This window comes from Bison bison, unplaced genomic scaffold (assembly GCF_000754665.1).
Source record: "Bison bison bison isolate TAMUID 2011002044 unplaced genomic scaffold, Bison_UMD1.0 scf7180017845771, whole genome shotgun sequence".
Lineage (NCBI taxonomy): Eukaryota > Metazoa > Chordata > Mammalia > Artiodactyla > Bovidae > Bison > Bison bison.
Window position 1 is genome coordinate 18,040 of NW_011476344.1, and position 5,727 is coordinate 23,766.

A 5,727-nucleotide genomic window follows, 5' to 3' on the forward strand; every position below is an offset into this window, starting at 1 on the left:
CAAAAAAAAAAAAAACCTCCCAGGAAGCAACAATCCAAGACCAGAGGGATTCACTGGGGAATTCTACAAAACTTAAAAAGAAGAACTAATATCTATCCTTTCAAACTATTCCAAAAAAAAAAAAATTGAAGAGGAGCTAACATTCCCAAATTCATCCTATGAGGCCATCATTACCCTGACACCAAAACCATATAAAAACACTACAAAAAAAAGAAAATTACAAGCCAATATTTTTTATTAATACAGATGTAGTTTGACTTTTAAAAGTACTTGAGCAGGAACACATAGAAATTAAATATAAAAATTAAATGCTAACAGGTATGAGAGGAGATATTGTTATTTATTAAGCTTCTTGGATGTGTTGATTAATGTCATCAAATTCGTGTATATGATAGTTTACAGTGGACAGATTCGTGATCTCTGAAGAAGAAAATTTAACTTCAGGATCAGGGACCAGGCTTGATTACTCAAAGCTTTTGTGTGGCAAAGGTTTTATTACAGTAAGAAAGGACACAGAAAACTTCTGACATAGACATCAGGAGGGAGATGAAGAGAGCCCCAAATAGATAGTCTTATCAAGGCCTTATATACCTTTACCTGACCCATTCCAACAACATACATCTTAAAATAACAAGATTAGAATGAACAGTAGAAAAAAAGAAAAAAAAAAACTAACAGTAGGAAGGTCTTAGCAGACCCACTCCCACATAAGAAAACAGGATTAGTTAGAAGGTCCCTGTTAGGGAGAAACATGTCCTCAAGCAAGATACATTGTTGTTATATAATCATTTGTACAGAACTTAGAGAAAAACATACCCTTGAGCCATTAGCTCAGGGCTTAAAGTAAAAGCCACATTCACAGACAACTAGCCAATCTGATCACATGAGTTCAGTTCAGTTGCTCAGTTGTGTCTGACTCTTTGTGACCCCATGAATCACAGCACGCCAGGCCTTCCTGTCCGTCAACAACTCCCGGAGTTCACTCAGACTCACGTCCATCAAGTCAGTGATACCATCCAGGCATCTCATCCTCTGTCGTCCCCTTCGCCTCCTGCCCCCAATCCCTCCCAGCATCAGAATCTTTTCCAATGAGTCAACACTTCACGTGAGGTAGCCAAAGTACTGGAATTTCAGCTTCAGCATCATTCCCTCCAAAGAAATCCCAGGGCTGATCTCCTTCAGAAAGGACTGGTTGGATCTCCTTGCAGTCCAAGGGACTCTCAAGAGTCTTCTCCAACACCACAGTTCAAAAGCATCAATTCTTCGGTGCTCAGCCTTCTTCACAGTCCAGCTCTTACATTCATACATGACCACAGGAAAAACCATAGCCTTGACTAGACGGACCTTTGTTGGCAAAGTAATGTCTCTGCTTTTCAATATGCTATCTAGGTTGGTCATAACTTTCCTTCCAAGGAATAAGCATCTTTTAATTTCATGGCTGCAGTCAGCATCTGCAGTGATTTTGGAGCCCCCAAAAATAAAGTCTGACACTGTTTCCCCATCTATTTCCGATAAAGTGATGGGACCAGATGCCATGATCTTCATTTTCTGAATGTTGAGCTTTAAGCCAACTTTTTCACTCTCCTCTTTCACTTTCATCAAGAGGCTCTTCACTTTCTGCCATAAGGGTGGTATCATCTGCATATCTGAGGTTATTGATATTTCTCCCGGCAATCTTGATTCCAGCTTGTGCTTCTTCCAGCCCAGTGTTTCTCACTCTGCATAGAAGTCAAATAAGCGGGGTGACAATATACAGCCTTCCTCTTATCACATGGACCACAGCCTTGTCTAACTCAATGAAACTAAGCCATGCTGTGTGGGGCCACCCAAGATGGACAGGTCATGGGGGAGAAGTCTGACAGAATGTGGTCCACTGGAGAAGGGAATGGTAAACCATTTCAGTATTCTTGCCTTGAGAACCACATGAAAAGTATGAAAAGGCAAAAAGATAAGACACTGAAAGATTAACTCCCCAGGTCGGTAGGTGCCCAATATGCTACTGGAGATCAGTGGAGAAATAACTCCAGAAAGAATGAAGGGATGGAGCCAAAGCAAAAACAACACCCATTTGTGGATGGGATTGGTAATAGAAGCAAGGTTTGATGCTGTAAAGAGCAATATTGCATAGGAACATGGAATGATAGGTCCATGAATCAAGGCAAATTGAAAGTGGTTAAATAGGAGATGGCAAGAGTGAACATCGACATTCTAGGAATCAGCGAATTAAGATGGACTAGAATGGGTGAATTTAACTCAGATGACCATTATATATACTACTGTGGGCAGGAATCCCTTAGAAGAAATGGAGTAGCCATCATAGTCAACAAAAGAGTCCAAAATACAGTACTTGGATGAAATCTCAAAAAGAGCAAAATGATCTCTGTTCATTTCCAAGGCAAACCATTCAATATCACAGTAATCCAAGTCTATGCCCTGACCAGTAATGCTAAAGCTGAAGGTTAACAGTTCTATGAAGACCTACAAGACCTTCTATAACTAACACCCAAAAAAGATGTCCTTTTCATTATAGGGGACTGGAATGCTAAAGTAGAAAGTCAAGAAACACCTGGAGTAATAGGCAAATTTGGCCTTGGAGTACAGAATGAAGCAGGGTAAAGGCTAACAGAGTTCTGCCAAGACAATGCACTGGTCAAAGCAAACACCCTCTTCCAACAATACAAGAGAAGACTACACATGGACATCACCAGATGATCAACACCAAAATCAGACTGATTATATTCTTTGCAACCAAAGATGGAGAAGCTCAACAGTCAGCAAAAACAAGACTGGGAGCTGACTGTGGCTTGGATCATGAACTCCTTATTGCCAAATTCAGACTGAAATTGAAGAAAGTGAAGAAAACCACTAGACCACTCAGGTACGACCTAAATCAAATCCCTTATGACTATACAGTGGAAGTGAGAAATAGATTTAAGGGACTAGATCTGATAGACAGTGTGACTTACGAACTATGGACAGAGGTTTTTGGCATCGTAGAGGAGACAGGAATCAAGACCGCCCCTAAGAAAAAGAAATACAAAATAGCAAAATGGTTGACTGAGAAGGCCTTACAAATAGCTATGAAAAGCAGAGAAGTGAAAAGCAAAGGAGAAAAGGAAAGATATACCCATTTGAATGCAGAGTTTCAAAGAATAGCAAGGAGAGATAAGAAAGCCTTCCTCAGTGATCAATGCAAAGAAATAGAGGAAAACAACAGAATGGGAAAGACTAGAGATCTCTGCAAGAAAATTAGAGATACCAAGGGAACATTTCATGCAAAGATGGGTTCAATAAAGGACAGAAATGGTAGGGACCTAACAGAAGCATAAGATATTAAGAAGAGGTGGCAAGAATATACAGAAGAACTGTGTATTCGTGAAGAAAAAAGATCTTCACGACCCACATAATCAGAATGGTGTGATCACTCACCTAGAGCCAGACATCCTGGAATGTGAAGTCAAGTGGGCCTTAGGAAGCATCACTATGAACAAAGTAGTGGAGGTGATGGAATTCCAGGTGAGCTATTTCAAATCCTGGAAGATGATGCTGTGAAAGTGCTGCACTCAATATGCCAGCAAACTTGGAAAACTCAGCAGTGGCCACAGGACTGGAAAAGGTCAGTTTTCATTCCAATCCCAAAGAAAGACAATGCCAAAGAATGCTCTAACTATCACACAATTGCTATCATCTCACACGCTAGTAACGGAGAAGGCAATGGCACCCCACTCCAGTACTCTTCCCTGGAAAATCCCATGGACGGAGGAGCCTGGTAGGCTGCAGTCCATGGGGTCGCTAAGAGGCGGACACGACTGAGTGACTTCACTTTCACTCTTCACTTTCATACGTTGAAGAAGGAAATGGCAACCCACTCCAGTGTTCTTGCCTGGAGAATCCCAGGGTCGGGGGAGCCTGATGGGCTGCCGTCTATGGGGTCGCACAGAGTCAGACACGACTGAAGTGACTTAGCAGCAGCAGCACACGCTAGTAAAGTGATGCTTAAAATCCTCCAAGCCAGGCTTCAGCAATACGTGAACCGTGAACTTCCAGATGTTCAAGCTGGTTTTAGAAAAGGCAGAGGAAACAGAGATCAAATTGCCAACATCTACAGGATCACTGAAAAAGCAAGAGAGTTCCAGAAAAACATCTATTTCTGCTTTATTGACTATGCCAAAGCCTTTGACTGTGTGGATCACAATAAACTGTGGAAAATTCTGAAAGAGATGGGAATACCAGACCACCTGACCTGCCTCTTGAGAAACCTGTATGCAGGTCAGGAAGAAACAGTTAGAAATGGACATGGAAGAACAGACTGGTTCCAAATCGGGAAACGAGTACATCAAGGCTGTATATAGTCACCCTGCTTATTTAATGTATATGCAGAGTACATCATGAGAAACGCTGAGCTGGAGGAAGCACAAGTTGGAATCAAGATTGCCAGGAGAAATATCAATAACCTCAGATAGGCAGATGACACCACTCTTATGGCAGAAAGTGAAGAGGAACTAAAGAGCCTCTTGATGATGGTGAAAGAGCAGAGTAAAGAAGTTGGTTTAAGGCTCAACATTCAGAAAACTAAAATCATGGCATCCTGTCCCATAAATTCAGTTCAGTTCTGTCGCTCAGTCATGTCAACTCTTTGTGACCCCATGAATCGCAGCATGACAGGCCTCCCTGTCTATCATCAACTCACGAAGTTCACCCAAACTCATGTGCATCGAGTTGGTGATGCCATCCACCCATCTCATCCTCTGTCATCCCCTTTCCCTCCTGCCCCAATCCATCCCAGCATCAGGATCTTTTCCAATGAGTCAACTCTTCCCATGAGGTGGCCAAAGTATTGGAGTTTCAGTCTCAGCATCAGTCCTTCCAATGAACACCCAGGACTGATCTCCTTTAGGATGGACTTGTTGGATCTCCTTGCAGTCCAAGGGACTCTCAAGAGTCTTCTCCAACACCACAGTTCAAAAGCATCAATTCTTTGGTGCTCAGCCTTCTTCACAGTCCAACTCTCACATCCATACATGACCACAGAAAAAAACATAACCTTGACTAGATGGACCTTTGTTGGTAAAGTAATATCTCTGCTTTTTAATATGCTATCTAGGGTGGTCATAACTTTCCTTCCAAGGAGTAAGAGTCTTAATTTCATGGCTGCAATCACCATCTGCAGTGATTTTGGAGGCCAAAAAAATAAAGTCTGACACTGTTTCCACTGTCTCCCCATCTATTTCCCATGAAATGATGGGTCCAGATGACATGATTTTAGTTTTCTGAATGTTGAGTTTTAAGCCAACTTTTTCACTCTCCTTTTTCACTCTCATACAGAGGCTTTTTAGTTCCTCTTCATTTTCTGCCATAATGGTGGTGTCATCTGCATATCATGGCAAATAATTGGGGGAACAGTGGAAACAGTGGCTGACGTTACTTTTCTGGGCTCCAAAATCACTGCAGATGGTGACTGCAACCATGAAATTAAAAGATGCTTGCTCCTTGGAAGAAAAGCTATGACCAACCTAGACAGCATATTAAAAAGCAGAGACATTACTTTGTCAACAAAGGTCCATCTAGTCAAGGCTATGGTATTTCTAGTGGTCATGTATAGATGTGAGAGTTGAACTATAAAGAAAGCTGAGCACAGAAGAATTAATGCTTTTGAACTGTGGTGTTGGAGAAGACTCTTGAGAGTCCCTTAGACTGCAAGGAGATCCAACCAGTCCATCCTAAAGA